Raw genomic sequence first — 20,286 nt, 5'->3', positions numbered from 1 at the left:
TAATAAAGCTCCTGGACTTTACTGTGCTAGGAGAAATGTAGTTTTGAACAACTTCAATATTCTCCTGATTTCATTAAAAGTTTGATTTTGGGAACAAATCTTTTATTAAATCTAAGAGCAACGGCCCACACATAATTACTAAAAAAAAACTATTTCCAATATTTTAATTTCTATACGGATATAGCGCGGACAATGTCATGACGAGGACGCTGGATAAAAAATGAGTTAAAAGCAATATTTTACAGTTCGTACTTTTACTCCCACTGAAGATAATAAATCAACAAAAAATTTTTAAAAACATTTTCAACATTATTTACACTTAAATTGTTTTTGAAAATTGTAAGAGAAGGCTTTATTTTTAGTAATAGTCAAATATTATAAAATTTTATTGCTGTCGTTTTATAAAAAAATAAATTAACAAAAATTATAACACATAAAATTTGTAATTTCAAACCATTTCACTATTTTCTGGAATAATCGTGTTTGTAAAATACACAATTATTTGGGTTTGTCAACCATTCGAGAAGAGTTACGGCGATTGAGTACAAGATTCAAAATGAGGCTGAACAAACATGTGAACTGGCTCGTGATTAACCTCCTGGACGTCAGGCGCCTAAAGAGACTGCATATTTTAAATATGTAAGCTCTTCGAGATTTGAGGTGAATCCTGAGGATGTTGTATATTGTCAAAATTCTTCATTTCGTTTCGCTACTTACTTTTGTTACTTCATTGATTTGTTTCACTGTTTTTGTATTTGATTAGCTATTCTTAGTACGATTTATAAGACTATTTTTTGGTGTTTTCTTTGCTTATTATGTTCTGAACTTTGGGCTTTGATAGAAGAACAGTTGCTAACATTTACAGGAACCGTAATAAGAACAGCAACAGTAATAATTGAAGGACATAAGAAAGAAGCAGCAATAAAACAGGGAATCCGACAAGGATGTTCCCTATCCCCGTTACTTTTAAATCTTCACGTAGAACTAGCAGTTAATGATGTTAAAGAACAGTTTGGATCCGGAGTAACAGCACAAGTTAAAAAATAAAGATGTTACGATTTTCTGATGATAAAGTAATTCTGGTTGAGAGAAAAAAAAGATTTAGAAGAAACAATGAACGGCATGGATGAAGTCTTACGTAAGAACTACCGCATGAAAATTAACAAGAACAAAACGAAAGTAATGAAATGTAATAAAAATAATGTCGATGGATCACTGAATATAAAAATAGAAAAAGAAAAGATTACGGAGGTAGAAGTTTGTTATTTGGGAAGTAGAATTACTAAAGATGGACGAAGCAAGCAAGCAAAATTAACAAGAACAAAACGAAAGTAATGAAATGTAATAAAAATAATGTCGATGGATCACTGAATATAAAAATAGAAAAAGAAAAGATTACGGAGGTAGAAGTTTGTTATTTGGGAAGTAGAATTACTAAAGATGGACGAAGCAGGAGCGATATAAAATGCCGAATAGCAGAGGCGAAAGGAGCCTTCAGTAGAAACATAATTTTTTTACAACAAAACTTAATTTAAACGTCAGGAAAACATTTTTGAAAGTATATGTTTGGAGCGTAGCTTTATATGGAAGTGAAACTTGGACGATCGGAGTACCTGAGAAGAAAAGATTAGAAGCTTTTAAAATGTGGTGCTATATGAGAATGATGAAAATCAGATGGGTGGATAAAGTGACAAATGAAGATGTGTTGCGGAAAATTGATGAAGAAAGAAGCATATGGAAATATATAATTAAAAGAAGAGACAGACTTATAAGCCACATATTAATCCTGGAATAGTCGCTTTAATATTGGAGGGACAGGTAGAAGGAAAAAATTGTGGAGGCAGGGAACGTTTGGAATATGTAAAACAAATTTTTTGGGATGCAGGATGTAGCAAATATGCCGAAATGAAACGACTGACACTGGATAGGGAATCTTGGAGAGCTGCATCAAACCAGTCAAATGACTGAAGACAAAATAAATACACATACATTTTTTAGGGCGTTTTCTGAGGAATTTTTTGAAAAGCCCTCTACATATTTTTTTATATTCAAATTTATTTATGGTTCCGGTAAATTGAAATTATTGTAAATGTAATATTTCGGCCAAAAAGAAGAATAAATTTTACATTTCCTCGACAGTATATATAGCTAATAAACGCTTCAATATTTATAGGAACAACAAAATATCAATTTTGCAGCAGTGCTTTTTATAATTAAATATTTTTACACATTCAATTCCTTGTAGATTAATTTTTCTTTTACAACCAAGTTGTAAAACGAGTCTTACAATCTTTCGGAAATTTATGGCACTTCAACATCCGGTGCTCCAATTGCCATATATATACCATATAATATATCAACGGATTACCTCAATTTTATAAATAATACTACGTAGTATAGTATAATAAAGATTACAAAAAACATATGTCAAAAAGTACGGCATATTATCAGCGTTTTATTTACATAACTTTTTGTAACTCATCAATCAAATGCGGGGTGATTATAATTTTCTTAAAAAACTAACATATGTTATATAGAATTTTTAAATAAAATTATTCATGAAGAAAAATAATATTTATACAAAAAATAAATTATCATAAAAATTTATTTATTTACAAGAAAAAACGGTACAAGAACAAGACATTGTCTATGAAGAAAAAACAATTATAAGTTTGAGTTACAGCTACCGTTCTACAATTCATTAATATTCAATTAAAATATATAATTCTTAGATCATTAATAAAATTCTACCTTGTTTGGAAAAAAATTATTCTTTGAAAAATATAACACGTATACAAAATTTGGTTTATTTTTTGTCCCAGAAGTGAAAACGGGTGAATCTAATAGAATTTATCGCGCTGAATTCCAATATGGTTTCAGAATTAGTCTACAAGTAAGAATTTTTTAAAAAGAACTATTTTCATTTTACTACATTACGTATTTAAAATGCATTCTTAGTAATTTTACCTAAAAAGTAGTAATGCTTTTCAATATCCGAATTATCCTGATAGAACCGTTCACCATTTTCATCTCTGACTGCTCCTAGATGGTGAAAAGAAATCCAAGTGCGAGTAAAAGAAGTGAATCTACCATGACATGTTACAGTGTCATGGTAGATTCACTTGATTTTATAAGATTTTAGATTGTATTTTAAAGGATTATTTATTTTCGTATTTTTTTAGAACAATTTTTGAGAATTTTTCAGTAGTTGTGAATTCACAACTACTGAATTTACAATTCCAGATATTTGTCTGGGGCGCGCGCGCGCGCATGTGTGCGTGATTATTTAATAATTAAGTTATGTACTTAAATTATGTTTAACTATTCTACTTATACCTCTTAATAATTTATTGTAATTTAATATATTTTGTAAGTAACTAAAATGATTTACATTGAAACTTGACATAAGATTTTGATCTTGGATGTAACCTAATATGTACGATAATCTTTAGAATTTTAAACAGCGCGAACATATTGCTACAGGAACAGTATAACGGATTTCTTCCAATTAAGAAGAAAGAGGAAATCATAACAAAAAAATGAATCCAAAAGAAACTAAAAGGGATCCTTTTCTTAGAGTAACGAGTAATTTGTTCCTTGTAACACAGTCAATGGCACCTCCAAAAGCTGTTGTTCGACCAGAAGGGTTACTGGTCGAATCGGTTTGCATAGAATTTCTCCCGCCAACACGCCAATCGTTCGCCCTAAAGCATAAGACCGAATGTCTGTGCCACAACCGGCCACTGAGGCTCGAAACAGTTAAGTGAACAGTCCTAACTAGTTCCTGGAGCTAACCTAATTGCATGAGCAATAGCACCACATTAAAGCGCTTGAAGCTTTATTAGCTGGTGGCCAGCCATCACTCTCAAGTAGCTTCCCACAGCAACACGGTAGGAGCCATTTTTCCCCAAAAAACAACAGATACCGATTGAACAACGCAACGGCATCAAGGAACACCCACACGGTCCGACAATGAGGCTCTCGCCACATTAACTCGCCGGTTATGAGTGGCCAATTTTCCCTTCACCTCTAAGTTCTGACTGGCCTGAGCTCTGGCCCCCCCCCCCAAGAGCTGGGCAGTCGAACATCATGTGTTCGTTCGACTGGACCTCCCAACAGACGCACAGCTCATCAGCTGCCAGGCCGAACGGAAACAAATATTGGTTTAAATTTACATGGTTGGAGAGCACCTGGATACCTGTTGCCATAAAAACAAAGGAGTGGCATACCATCTCTCCACGTCCTGCATAAATCTATACAAGGACCTTCCCTTAGTCGTGGCGTTCCATTCTTGCTGCCATGCATCCATCGCGAGGTAGTAAAGCCTCCTACGCAGGCGGAAGATAGGCAACTGTTCGAAATTTAGAAACGGTGCATTGAGATCACCGTTCCGCTCCAGTACAGGCCCGGCCCGAAACCGCATCCCAAATACCTCGGCCTCCCTGCCAGTCCGCAACTTCCACATGGCTGCCCGAACTTTCACCACTAAATCGATTGGGAGAGCCTTTCCCAGTATGATGGTAGCCTCGTAGGAGGTTGTTTAAAAACACCAGTGCATACAATTAAGGCTCTACGCTGGGCACTCCTTAAATTTTGAACAAGTGCTCTATTCATATACAACCTATGCGCCCAAACGGGCGCCGCGTAAAGGGTCACGCTTTCAAAAACACCTCGGTACACCATGTAAATTTGACGGCCCAACAACTCATAGTCTTTCCGAGCAATCCTTCTAAGTTTGTGCATCACTGAGACGGAGTCCGCCGCTACTTGCTTAATGTGGTTGCTAACAGCAACTTCTCATCAAACAAAACACCTAGGTACTTATTAACTCTAACTCGGCTGCTTACACAGCCTTTGAACTTAATGTGGTGGTTGCGACTGTACAATAATTTGTCTGCAACCTTCAGAAGAAAGTACTTCGTGTTGGGCACAGAAATCTTAAAATGTTACATGTCCATCCATCCCTCTGCGGTTGATCTTCTTGCTGCCGTCGTGAGTTACCACGAACTAATAGGAGACAGTCATCGGCGAAAGCCTGGGCCGTGATCCCTTCTGGGAATGTCAATCCCACACATCCGTCAAAGACCAATTTCCACAGCAAGCGACCGAGACGGAACGCTGCGGGCTTTTCCTGGTGACGGATTTTTCACAACTAGGTGCGCATCTTTAAACACAGCCGTGCAGTTAGACAAGTACTCACCTACTAAGGCCTGTAGGGCTACGGGAACATTGCGGCTTTCCAACTCATAGAGGACGAACTCCAAAACAAGGAAGGAAATGCTGCCTTTATGTCAATAAAAATTGCCAAAACATATTTACAGTCAGCGCTTTCCACCTCGACAAAAGCATACTGGCCTCGATTTAGAAAACAGTTCATAGCGATGCTTTCTCAGAGCCGTTCCATAACCAGCCTTTCCAGCAACTTACCGATAACCGGCAAGAGGCTGATGGGTCGATAACTACTGACCTCACTAGGATCCTTTTCTGATTTTAGGAGTCCCTCGCCAAAGCCACCTTCCAGCAAGCCGGAAAGCAGCCCCAGGAACAGCCTGTCAAGCGGCTCTCTTGTGACAGGCAGCAGATGATAGAAAATATCCGGGAGGATAAAAAATCCCCGGTGCCTTTCTCAGTGGCATTCGAGAAACCACTCGGTCTATATCTACGGGATCCACAGCCCGCACGCCAGGGAATGGTGTCTCGCCCGCCTTGACGCCGACTTCTTCTTCACCCTCCGCAGCATCTGGAAATAGAATATCAAGGTACGCCTGGCGAGTCGAAACAGATGTTAAAGGTGGTCTCGACCACCAAACCCGCATCGAACATTACTGGACAGAAATAAAAATTTGTAGAAAAACGTAAGTGCGTGGTCGATGAAAATTATCCAGTAATTAAAGGGATGAGGCGGGTATTGGTTCTGCAGGCCATGATGTAAGGACTGCCATGGATCAGCGGAGATAGTCAGTAGTTTTGCGAGGCCGTATTCGACGTAGTCGTGACGACTAGCGAAAACATGATAGTTTTGCAAGCCCGAGTTCGACGTGGTTGCGGTGACGGCGATATCAATTGGCATGCGGTAACGAGTGAAGAGTACGTCACAAGTATTCAAGCGTGGACAGTGGGTGAACGAATCCAGGAAGTTTATTTGGTGAGTTATTGATAAACAGTAGTGAAAGTGACAGTATTCTCTTCATTCATAAAATGTAGAGTAGTTCTATTGTATATACAATAGACTATATTACTTTTACTACATTACTTTTACTATATAGTAAAAGTAATAATATTTGCAAAGAGTAAATTTTATGGACTTTAAAGCTTTCTAGTGTTATTTTTTTAATGCAATATTAGGTTCTAGCGGTCATTATAACGTTTTTAGTAAACTCGACCGTATTCTGGTTTTTATAATCTAACTGCCATTAAATAAATTTTATCCTTTTTATTTAAATTACTATTTTGTATTTTATATATACGTATTGTCATTGTTGTTGTTTTTTTTTTTATTTCAATTATTATTTTCGTAATTTATTTTGTTTATATGTCTCTGGAGTAATAAATTGTATTTATAAAGAATTTTTCTTGTTAACCTCTTAATATCCTGGTCAAATCACGAACAAGGGACAATATAAGATGAATTCAATTGGAAATTAGGAGTCAGATGAATATTCCGAAAGAATTGAATTTTTACTTAAAAGCTGGAAAAGACTAAATTTTTCCGATAAATAACAACAATTACATCATTCTAAGTTATTTTTATAACAATAAACCACTATATTTATAAAATAAGTTTAAGATTGTTCTATTTTATCTAAGATCATTTTTTCCCCTGAAGCATAGTTGTATATTAAAACTTAATATCACCACAATTTGAAAGAAGTAAAATAAAATAAATCAGAAAATTTGCGAATAACTTGACGTGTAATATATTGCAAAGTATTAAAAAACCATGCTACGGTAACGGTAATATTATAGGTAGACTAATAATTTAGCTGAAACGTTAAATCTTCTAGAATTTATATGAAATGTAGTAGTTTACCAGAGAACTTTCATCATTAATCATTTTATATGAAAAATGAAATATATTATGAGTAGTTTTAATCAAAACAGATCATCTACAGGTAATATATTACTTATTATATATTTCAAAATATAAATAAATAATTAAAAATTCTTTGGATGCAAGCATTCGAAGATATAAATCATAATATCACGTATCAGATGCATTAGATTAAGATTTATCTTTTATAAATTATTTAGTATTAATAATGATTGTATGTAGTGCTGATTATATTAATTAAGTATTATGAACAGCGCATGAATTATTATTTAGTGCTGTTCATAATTATTATGATTATTTTTATATGTTGTAATTATAAAACAATTCCACTTTTATTTATATTCTTTTAATATATAGTTCCAATTAAAATAAAACCGGGTGCTCGATATACGAATAATTGCATATCAAAGAAGAAAACATCTGGCAAAGAGATCGCTGAATGTTTTCGTTATTTTCATGGAGATTAATCATTTTTACTCGTACTTCTTGAAACAAACCGAAACTTAAAAAGAAACTGGAAACGATTTTTCGGCTCTGATTATTTTATCCTCGGTAGACTATTACTTAGGAAAAAATTAAGTAAAACATTAAGGTACGAAATAAAAATTATGTAAAAAAATTAAATTATTCTATTCTTTCAATAAAATTTTGAGCCGTAGTGCATTGTTTGATCGCCTACCTCAACCAATTGTAATTAAATTTAAACCCCATCAATGACTAATATTCAGAAGTCCCAGTATAAAATTTAAAAAAAAATCAATTAATCCGGCACGAAGATATAAAGAAAAATAACTAATGAAAAAAAGCCAAAAAAAGAAGAAAACTTTTTCGAGTTTGGCGAAGGGGGAATTTTGAGGCAAAATTAAGAAAAAAAATGATAAGATTAATTTACACCCATGCATTGATTCTGAGCTTAATATTAACTGGGATTATATTTGCAAAATTTTGAGAAAATTGACCCCAAAAACTAACCATCCCACCACCTATTGACCACAAAGGTTTACCCACAAATTGTCTCATATGCACGACTTTCTGTACAAAATTTAATTGAAATCGGTTAACTCAGTCAAAATATTAAGCTTCAAACAGGCCAACACACGTACATATGTACATACGAACATTACTCCCCACTTTTTTTTTGTTTCTTTTTTTTTTTGTTTCTGGGCGAAAAACGTCTGGGCGTTATCATCGCCCGCGTTTTTTGTTTCTTGGGGTCCTTGAGTTTAGAAATGCAAATAAACCAGACCCAATTTTTTGATTGATTACCATACTTCCTTCTTGCACCGTAGCTCTAGAACTATGATGTCAGGAAAGTAAAAATGAAATGTTCTAAAATAATTCTTTACATGGGTTATAAAATTAGCTTCAATTTAATCCATTCTATAGTTCTCTTCTCTTAACTTATAAAAAAAACATAGTTTTAACTTAACTAAATAAGTTATTTAGATGTTTTTTTTAAAAGAACATACCCTTATTAAAAACTTACAAACATAGGTACTGAAAATAACTCAGAAATCTAATAAACTCAGATTAATAATGTAATAATAATGTTTCAAATCAATAAATAGAAATAGCAAAATTCAAAATTTATTGAACTGCTATTTTCAGAAGTAACACTTTTATTACACCTAAAAATCATTTAAGATTGTTCACAACAAAATAATGGATTACTTGATAAATATATGTTTTTTTTGTTTTTTTTTAATTTCAGATGGTAAATTAGAACGGTTAAATTAAATAAAACAACCATTTTCTCCAATACAAAACTTATAACTCATTAATAAAGAGAGAATATTTCTACAACCGCCACATTGCTTTATTAAGGAGGAGAAAGTTAACGTAGTTAAAAATTATGCCTTAGAACTCTTATAAATCATAACCTAACGTGTGTAAGTGAACTAACAAATAAATAGAAATCACTCATAAAAATAGTATAATAATTCCCAAGAATGGTATAAATCGCATGCCGGGCTAGCTATTAATAATAAAGAGTGAAATAATTTCCCGTTGCTTCTTCACTGAGCAGAATGTACTGTTATAAATCCTCATATCAATTCCTCCACAGTTAAAATAGTATGAATAAATATTTCTATTAAACGGGCTTATTGTATAATGATTATCATTAATCTCAGAGAAAGTAATTTTGATTGACCTTTTTGTACAGTAGATTCTATAAATTCGTAATACACAGGAACAAATACTGTTAAGTACCCCTTGCTGTTGAAATAATACATTATCTAGGGCCTACAGTATCTGCATATTCAAAAGTTTAAAAAAGTTTATAATGATTAATTTTTTATTGTTTTTTATAATTTATTTTTAATTTGGATGTACTTCAATTTATATTACTTAAATTTATAACTAAAATAGCACAAATAATAAGAAGATACTTTAAAGAATTTTCAGATTTATCTTAAAAAAGTTAAATGCTGATCTGCCGACCTCCGTGGCGAATTGATACCCGCGGCCTTTCACCCGCAGATGACGGGTTTGAATTCTGGTCAGACGTGATATTATTCATACGAAAAAAATCCCATTTCATATTTCCACGCACAAACTTCTAGCTTATATGGTAAATTATCAATAAAAAAAGATTTTAAGCCATCAACATAATTAAGTAAATGGAAGGTTAATGACGAGATTTTATAATTTTTATAAATTGTTAATAAGATATGTTATTTTAAGCGTTGTTTTTTCATATCTTAAGTGATACAAAAAAAAACATCGAATCAAGTAGAAAGCAGGAGCGTTAGATAGAAAAATATTTAATTAACAGTGTATAAACTAAAACTCAAAAAAATATAAATATAATACACGTATGAATATAAATATTGAAACGTTGAAAAAAAATTAGCAAATTTTTCGGATAACACTAGAATATGACCAGTTAGGAAGTAAGACATCTGTAGAAAGAGAAAATAAATGAAATTTCGAAAAATAAAAAAGAGAATAGAAGTAGATGTTGAAGTGAAGAAGTGTGAAATAATAATTGGAAAAAGTACTCGCTGTCAAGATAATAATGAATCAAGCAATAGAGTTTTCATCATGGTTTTGTATCATCAAATACGTCGAATAAACAGAATATTTTTATTATGAAGCCCGAAAAAAAATGTTTTTGATAGCAAAAAGTAATAAATTATTATATTATTATTTAAAAAAACTTTTAATAAAAATAAAAAACAAAATTATATAACTATCTCATAAATCATTACTTAACCGTTACACAAATACAGTACTGCATAAATAATACACAATATTACAATTAAATAAAATTGAAATCAAAATAAAAATTACCAATTTGTTTTTGGTCGTATTGTAAACAAAACTCTGCAAACTATAAAACTAATTGGCTAATTAATTGAAGTCAAAAAACCAAACTCGATATATAATAGATATAAAATTAAACCAATCGATTTTAGATTGAGTTCATACACGTTAATTAAGAATGAAAACACGAAATGTAGATAAATATGTGTTTATAGACAACAGCGGGAACACGTACTTAGCCACTCACCCACATTTTTATAACTAACAACGAATGTAAAAGATTTTATAACATTTTTTTAATATAGTAGTATTAAATTTTGATAGTGTATTACTATTATGATTTTATATTTATTATTTTGTTTTATTTTTAGATATTGAAAATCAGTCATCTTTTGTAGTAAAAAAATCCCTTACGGCACGCCGGAAGGCGGAGGTCGATTTCACCGGTGCAATATGGGATAAAAAAAGTGTCCACCTTAAAATTAAGAAAAACTTCAAATTTACTTAATAAAACAATTGTTGCTGTGTAAAACGTTTCACATGTTTAGCATACGACAAATCCCATCTTCTTACAACTCCAGCAATATTTTCATCATCCCTTGCCGTAAGGGTTGGTTATATCAAACACTGTTACAGACAAAAGTTTTAGGTAATGTTTGGAGGACCAACAACCACTTTAAACCGATTCGATACTGTGCCTATTAAGAGAGGTATGAATTTTTGTCTTCAAAGCCCCCTTTTTTCCACCCCCTGGGCCAATGGTTGATACCAAAAAACTTTACTTAGATAAGTTTTAGGCCCTTATCCAAAGAATAGTAGAAACGATAAACAAATTCGATATTTTACTTAATAAGAATAGAGATATTTATTTTTATAAAAGCCCCCCATTTCCACCCTCATGGTCCTATTTTACCCATTAACGAAATCGACCGAGATTTTGGGTCGTTATATTTTATGTATCAATTTGAAAGTGATTGGCGCAAAATTACGGCAGTTATCGTGTGCACAAGAAAGTGAAATATATCTATATATATATCCGAGCTTGTATCAAAAGGATATATATATCTTTTTGAACTGACGGTGATTTTGAAGTCTGGGGGATGTGAAACGCGTAGATATGTCGAAATTTTCCGGAAGTCGAATCATGGTACCCATTACAATAGGTAGTTTTTCTACGAAATCTACCTAATACGTACTTCCAAATTGCGGTAATTGCAAATTATAAAAAAAATTGTAAAACCTTTTTACAAAAGATAATTTTAGCTTTCGAATAAGTTACACGAAACAATGTAAAAGTTATTATGGCACGAAAATAAATAAATAAAAATAAATTACTTTTATTGTAACCATTAATTAATTTTCAAATAATCAATTGTAATCAATATAAGTTGAAAATTGTACCTTTATTGAAGAATCCGGCACCTATATGGTGCGACGAAATAGCCTCTCAATACACCGAGAGACAAGATTCGTATATTTAATATTGAGCAAATTGCATTAATGCGATTCCAAAGGAATCTATTTTCGCTTCTCTCATTTTGTTAAGGTAATTTTCTCCAAATTCAATATGCGAATATTGCTTTTCGGTGTATTTGTGAGGCTAATTTATCGCACCTTAGAGGCGCCGGATTCATCAATAAAGGTGCAAAATTCAATTGTATTACTTAATATTTATTTTCGTATTATCACTATATTGTTTATATTAGTATTTAACAAAGATTTATATCAGTATTATATTAGTATATAATATTAGTATTTATATTAGATATTCTACAATTTTTTTGGCTAAATGTTCATATTAATTTTATATTATATTATAGCTTAGGTTCACTCTATGTGTTCTTGAGAAAGCCACAATCAAGAACAAATTTACATATGACTACTAGTTAAAAAGAAGAAATAATACAAATGCCTTCATATCGAACATAAGTGTTTAGATCATATAAAAGTATTACGGATGATACGAAGGTTTTCAACATTAGTTTAAATATATAACGAAGTTTTAAGAATGAAAGAAAAATGTCCCGTAACCTAAACGCTGACTAAACGTAAAAGTTTAAAATTTCCTTATTTTATGGAAGTATATTTATGTAGTTTTATATAATTTTCATATCATTATCTGCTCTAAGATATGTCCCTTGTATTATGTCCGTCACCATTATTTCCATTTTTGGGTAAACTTTTGAATTTATGATAGCTTTCACGCCTTTATAGAGGATCCATAACATTAATTTTTCACTTTCTCTTTCTGTTCATTCTGGAATTTTTATTTTTTTTATTTATCTTTTTCTTCTTCTGTTACGTTCCAAAAAAATCGATTTCCAAGTCTCAATTTTTTCTTTCCCGATGAATATAACTACAAGAGCTATATTAAAGGGGAGTATGGTTATCATATAAAAAAGGGGTATCGGTTTTTATCCAATCTAGAAAACCTAAAATCCGATTCGTAGGATCAGTTTTAGGATCCAACTAGTTCCATCTAAACCTAAAAAACATAAGTATATGTGTGTCGTACTGTTTTTGGACCTATATCTCAGGACTGACCAAACTGTATTTCTAAAAAAAAAATTGGCTCGAATATTGCTATATATGGGGCATAGATCTTTTTAATTTTTTCAAAATTCGGTAAACGGGTGGGGAATATTGAGAAAAATTCGATTTTCTTCAGAAGGATTTTAGAGAAACTTTATTAAACCAAATCTGTTAACTAAAATGCATATATAAAGATTAAAAAAAAATTTTTCAAAAAATCATTACTCCTTAAAATTGAAATACATGTTGTTTGTTATTTATTTAGCTTAAATTTAAATGTTTTTCATAAATTTTTTGAATGTTTATACTTCATATATCGAGCTGTCAAGAAATGTCTACAGTCTTCTTAAATTATAAACCTCGGACCTAAAATTCAAAACAGTCTTTTTGAGAATTTTATTTTATTTTAGCCCCTCTATTAAAGAGGGGTGTTAGATTTAGAGAAAACTTAAAACTTTACTAGCAAATTTGTTAAGCTTTACTTGTATATGAATATTATTATTATTATTTTATTTTTTTAAATTTATTCCCCACTTCTAAAAAATATATATTCTATTTTTAGTTAAGGGGCTCTAACTTTTTTAATTTTTATTATCACTTAAAGCCCTATTAAATTAAAGTAAAATTTAAGTAGCTTTGGCATATACACTATGTTCCGGATTCTAAGCGAGAATCAATTTTTATCATTAAAACTTATACTTTAGTTTTTCAATATTTAAAAAAATCTTTAATTTTTTTTTTTCATTAGGGATCACTTTTTTAATAAATAAACTTTCCCTAAATTTTCCCCACAGAGTATGAATGGGTTTATAATGCTTGTTCTTGTTTATTTCGTTTTCACTTTTTAAATCTTCTATTAATATCCTACCTCTACTACTGTTCAATTCTTCCTTCGTTTATAGAGCTGTACTTGCTTATTGTCTTTTATCCTCGTTACTTTTGTTTTCTTTATTCATTTTTATTAAATATTCTGTCATATTCCGTATTATTTTAATTTTGAAATCATCATTTAATACTGAGTGTTTCCCTCTTAAAAACACCATGTCATCTGCAAACCTTATAGAATTTTATCTTCTTTTCTCCAATACTGAACTCCGACCTCTTTTACAGTATCTTTTAACAAAACTTATTATAATATTAGATATCATAAAAAGAAAATGAAATAGATAAATAGCATCCTTGTCTTGCTTCTTTCCTAAGTCAAACCATTTAATTTGTGTGTGCATCACCTATTATGAAATAGGGGAATATTTCCGACGCTTTCATTATTTAATTAATCGCCTATTTTTCCAATCTACTATTTTATTATTACTATTACTCCTATTGGCTTTAAATATAATTATTTTTTTATTTTTCCGTAATTTAACTCTTTTAATATGATCAAATATTTTTTTTATATAAATATAAACATTACTTCTTTACTTCTTTTTATTCAGTTCGCCAAAATTCCTTATTAACCCAACAATTTTCTTGTATTTCATCCCTTCATAAATTCATATTCGTCTTTCATAACTATTATCTACATTTTTTAATTAGTCATCTGTTGAGAATTCTCAGAAGAATCTTGGCTAGAATGCAGAAAAGTTAACTATTTGTCTTGTGATAAATTATACATATAAGTAATTCATCAAATTTTTAATTAAAATAATATTTAACAAAATTTGACATAAGTAAGTGTTTTTATTATATTCTGTTGTAGGTGGTTACTCGCTTTTTTCATACGCAAATTTTTATCAATTTTTATAATTTATTTACAATAAGCTTTATTAAAAAAAAAAAAGCTAATGGAAAATATAAAATATTGATTTAAGCAAATTTCTAAGCTATTTTTTAGTAACTGATTACCTACAAATACACATGAGAACAATCCAAAATGCTATGTCATCTGCAAGAATAAATAATATATTACTCAATTTAAAAAAAATGAATCGATACAAACATTCATTAAAAGCAGATATTAAGTAAATTTTATGTTTACTTTTCTTATGATTCAAAACTGTAAGAGATTTATAAAGGATAATGTTATATTGATAAATTCTGTTTTTTGTTTCTAACAGATTACATTTCATAAAAAAGTATTTTCTGTTCTTCCTTTACGTGATACATGTTTGTAATAAAGAGTAAAATATATTTTCGATTATTTTCTCTATCATTTATTTTTAAGCGATTTCTGCTGAGAGCAGTCTATAAATAATGTAATATAAATGATTTTATGTAGGAATAAATATTGATTTCTGAAATCAGGAAATATAATTTTTAAACTTGTTCAAAGTGATTATACAGTTAAAAAGTTAGAAAAAGTTTAACCTTTGGATTAATTTGTGCTATTTACTGATACCAATAAAATAAAATTAAAATAAAAGAGTATGAAATAAAATTTAAAAATTCGATCTTTATTTACATTTTAATTGTGAAAATATATGAAAACTGTTCTGAAAACATATTTATGTTTTCATTGTTAAACACTGATCTGTTTATTGTGTAATAGTAAATACGAGTACAGTAAAGGGTATCAGGTAGTGCAAAATTGCTTTCTCTAGTAAGCCTAACATGAGATTTTGTTATTCAAAGTAAAACTGCTATGCCATTCTTGTGGAAGACTTATGCCTTACACCAGTTCTTAACATAATTTTTATTTACAGTTCACTGTTAACTTCTAGATCTAATTTTCAAGAGTAGTTTTTCTTTAAATCTTGTTTAATATATTAAGCAAAAATGTTAAAGCGTGTTATTTTCGTAAATTTTTAATTCTATCTATTAATATTTAGAATTTAATATCTATTAATATTTAGTTTTTTATTTGTTTAAATCTCATTTATGTTAAAAATTTTGAAAAATGGTTTAAAGAGTAAAAAATAGACAACATAAAAAATGTGTTTCCAATTTATGTATATATATAAACTAAATAAGTTAGAAAATTTTCTAATACAATTCATTAGGTCAACAAACAAAAACAAAAGCAGAAAACCTCGACGTTTCATCCAAGATGTAGGACTTTATCAAGGCAAACCACAAATGACCGAATAGAATAAAGTTTAGTTATTATTTTATATATATATATATATATATATATATATATATATATGGGTTTCACACAATCATCATCATCTGATGAAGATTATGGTGTGAAACCTGAAAACTTGACTTTCTATTTATTTTTGGATTTTGTTTTATTTTTAACGTTACTGTTTTAAATCATATTACTTTTTATTATTATAAAAAAACCGTATAAATTAAACATTACTTTATCATTGTTTAATACACTATTTTAAATACTTAAACTCAACAGGAAAAAAATAAGCAATCCCAGCATTTGTCTGGAAAGATTAAGGAAAATCATGAAGAATTCTTGATATAACAGCATCACAATATAAAAGAAGTATAAATAAAAAGAAATCTGATGTGGACAACACATGACTTCCTTGTACGCCTGTTAAATTACATATACAGATTTTTTTTTTTTAAGACGAAAAGTACATAAAAGTTTATTTTACTAATAACTTCTGATTTTTTTTATATTTTTTTATTGTAATTATTGTTTATTGTAAACATTTTTTTTTTACAATCAGAGATTAATTAATTGTTAATAAATCAATATATTTAAATTAAAAAAAAAAAATTAAAAAAAGGAAGTGAAATCGGATTCGAACCGATGTTCCTTTCCCTTGTATGATCCAAACATTTCATTAATAAAAATTTTATTTGGCTGTAACGCCGGAACCAATGAAAATAAGTACCACTCATGACATATCGTTGAAAATCTCTCAATAAGGGCTAATTACTGCAGTTAAGAAAAAGTCCAAAATCCAATTTTATTGGATTTTGGGCTTTCTTGGACATTTTTGGACAAGTCTATTGCAATCATTAGTAGAGGTGCACAAGTAGATGTTACAACAGTCCTAAATTCAAAATTTAAACATTCTACGGCTAATCTCTTTTGAGTTATGCGAGATACATGCTTACGTACAGATGTCACGCCGAAACTGGTCAAAATGGTTTCAGGGATGGTCAAAATGGATATTTCCCTTGAAATCTGAAAACCGAAATTTTCCGTGATTACAATATTCCTTGAACGAAGTACAAGAAAGTAATAAATGTTAAAAGTCCATGATAATTATTAAAAATAATAAAAATATACTAATAACTGACAATAAATATGTGATGATAATAATGAGAATGAAATCAAACCTGAGAAATTAAATTTTGAAGGTATTCATTTAAAAACGTTTTAGTATGCATTATAAATATTATTAGTAACTTGTACATATAAAAGAGAACGTTCAAAATTCATGTTAATTTAATTATACAATATTTGCCTTTTGCTGCTCCGCAACATTATTATTACAAAGTAATGTTATATATTTTAAAACTCGGAAAAAACTATTCCGTTTGCAACACGTCTCATCCTCAACCCCTTTGTTTTTCTATTTCCTTCCCTACTACAGATAAACTGCGTGTTCAAAATATATTTTTAATTTAACTAAACATTCCACTGGTCTGATCGGGCTGATTTTTTTTTATCCTGCTCAGAATGGCCCGTAGGTGTATCACCAAGCATCGACAGACCTTCAAAGTGGTTTTCCTGTGAGAAATAACCTCGGCAAGTTCTTCAAGTAATAAATGAGGACTTTTTCTAGGAATTCTTAGAGGAGACACAAGCTTGGGATCCAGTGACACTTGAAGATATATCTACGGGTCATTGCGAGCAAAATAAAAGAAAATCAGTCCGATTCGTTCAGTAGAACGCCCGGAATGGGTTTGCAGCCCAATTTTTTTTGAATATATAAGATATGTTAATTGTATGCAATAACCAAATATTAAGGGCGAACTGATATAAGTTATTCCTGAAAATAGAGTATCATTACCAAGATTAACAAAACCTAGAAAATGGTTTCCTACAGTTTTTTTTCATTGAGCCGAAATTGCTTTTTCATAACCTCATACCAAACAATATCTAAATGCGAAATATGTTAAGTCTTATAAGCGACATCTTCATTTGCCTCATTTCATTTTCCTCTGACATTAATGTCAGAGGAAGGAACTCTTGTCTAGTCTCCTCTTATTAGATGCTTACATGTTTTAAAAGCCTTAAGAATACTTAGGATAGATAATAATGAAATGTAAAATAGTAAGGTTCTTGCCCTCTCGAAAATAATGCATTAAATAAATTTCTTTTATTTAATAGGCGAGTTAAATGATTAAAAGAAGAAATTAGTGATTTTATTAACAATTTATTAAAAATTAGCCGCTTACCCGGCTTCGCCCGGATTGTACTACATCAAATGTTATGGATGAAACCGTATCAACCGGTTCATCATTTCTGAATTCTAATCACCGATTTCCATAATAACGACTTTATTTCACTGCTATATTTTTGTACACTTAATCGCAAAATTTGAGGTTGGTTAGAGGCTACATTGAGCGAGTGAAAAGAGGAGTAGGAGCAGTTTTTTCAAAGTGAAATGTAGATATCAATTTTCCTCTTGTTTTGAACTGTTAGTGTGCAAATTTCTTCACGATCGGAAAAAACAGTATAAAAGACAAACGGACACACAATCATTCTTCGTAAAAGATTTAATAACAAAGAAAAATATATTTTTTAAGAAAAAGATATATTTTTTTTTTATTTAAAAAAATTAAACATAGTGTAAGTCCATTTGAAACCACGTGATCAGAAAATAATTTTGTATGCTACCTTATTTTTAGAACAGGGTACATTTTTATGTGGATAATATATACAGAGTCATTCACGGGAACCGGATTTTTTTGAAGTGGGTTGTACTCTCAGGCGTTCGTGGTGGGAGGGGCACGTGGCTGGTGTCTGACGTTTCCTTTGTTCATAGCATTTACATTTTAGTCGTTGATATGGAGCCATGGACGCTAGACCAACGCCTGTACGCGTATGACAGTTTTGTGCGAAATGACGAATCCGTAACTTCTGTTCAGCGAGATTTCCGCCGACAGTTTAATATCCATCGTAATGCAAGTGTCCCTTCTCGTAACACAATATTGCGATGGGTAAACAACCTTCGAACAAGCGGTTCAATATTGAAGAAAAAATCACTGGGTCCCCACAAACTGCTAGCACTCCGGAGAACATCGAACGAGTAAGGGAACCCATTGTCAGAAGCCCACGCCGCTCTATCCAGAGGCATTAAGCAGCGCTTCAAATGAGCACAAGTACGGTAAGACGAATTCTGCATACAGACCTACATTTCCATCCTTACAAGATAACGTCGTGCAGCAGTTAAACAAGCAAGATTTCACGCAGCGATTACAATTTTGTCGACAAATGCTTACCATTTTTGAAGAAAATGAAAATTTGTTACTGTTAATGAGTGACGAAGCCCATTTTCATCTGAATGGCTTCGTCAACAAACAGAATTGCCGGTATTGGGCAGAAAGAAACCCACATCAGCTTCACGAGAGACCACTTCATAGCCCAAAGGTGATGTCTGGTGTGCGATAGGAAAGGTCGGCGTTATTGGACCATATTTTTTTGAAGAAAATGACGCTGCCGTAACTGTAACAGCTGATCGTTACATTGCGATGTTGAATACGTTTTTCATCCCTGAGTTTCGAAACCGGGGAATCGATTTTCAAAATGTGTTATTCCAGCAGGAATGAGCTACAGTACACACAGCGAGGACAACGATGGCTGTTCTCCGTAACTTGTTTCCGGGACAGATCGTTTCCAGATTTGGCGACATTCCTTGGCCCCCTCCGTTGCCCGACTTGAGTAGTTGTGATTTTTTTCTATGGGGTTTCTGAGATCGCGTGTGTACGGCAATAAACCGCGTACATTGGAGGACCTAAAGATCGCAATTCATCACGTCACCCAGATTGATGTAGACATGCCGCAAAGAATTGAGGCCAGTTACCGTGAAAGCCTACAACAATGTATTGCCCAAAATGGACCTCACTTGCCGGACATAATTTTCTGTTCATAAGTAACAAATGCTTTGATTTAACAAGTGTTTCAGTACCAATAAAACTTTTTTAAAGTAAAAATTCAATTTTTTTATGATTATTTTAAAAGCATTCGGTTCCCGTGAATAACCCTGTAATTTGTTAGGCAAAACTAGTTTTGGCGGCTACTTTAGTGGCAGTAAATAATAATGTTATTTGTTAGAAGTGAATTTATTTATCCAGAAGTAATTGAATTTATTTTTTATTTTTGTTTTATAGACACTGGTTTACATTAAAATATCTTGTAAATTAATTATATTATAATATAAAATTTTATATAGGCTGCCCCATGAAGAAATAAAAAATGTATTTTCTTGTTTTCGTTTAAAATTATAACGAAGTATTTTTCAGTCATGTTTTTAATAAAAGTAAAATTTCTTAAACCCTTCTTAATGTTTGCTTAAAATTTCTACAAATATTCTCTCAGGATTGAATCCTCAACAAATCTTTTTGCAAACCTTTACTAG

General features: G+C 31.1%; 1 protein-coding gene across 2 annotated transcripts in view; it reads left to right on the top strand.

Annotated features, from left to right (window-relative positions):
- Window positions 1-20,286, top strand: part of LOC142322950 (parathyroid hormone/parathyroid hormone-related peptide receptor-like) — a 952,038-nt gene that overhangs the window by 356,828 nt on the left and 574,924 nt on the right. The window lies entirely within an intron of this gene.

Source organism: Lycorma delicatula, chromosome 4 (genome assembly GCF_047948215.1).
Source record: "Lycorma delicatula isolate Av1 chromosome 4, ASM4794821v1, whole genome shotgun sequence".
Taxonomy (NCBI): domain Eukaryota; kingdom Metazoa; phylum Arthropoda; class Insecta; order Hemiptera; family Fulgoridae; genus Lycorma; species Lycorma delicatula.
The sequence above is the reverse complement of the archived record's forward strand: the minus strand, read 5'-3'. Positions and strand labels throughout refer to the sequence as shown.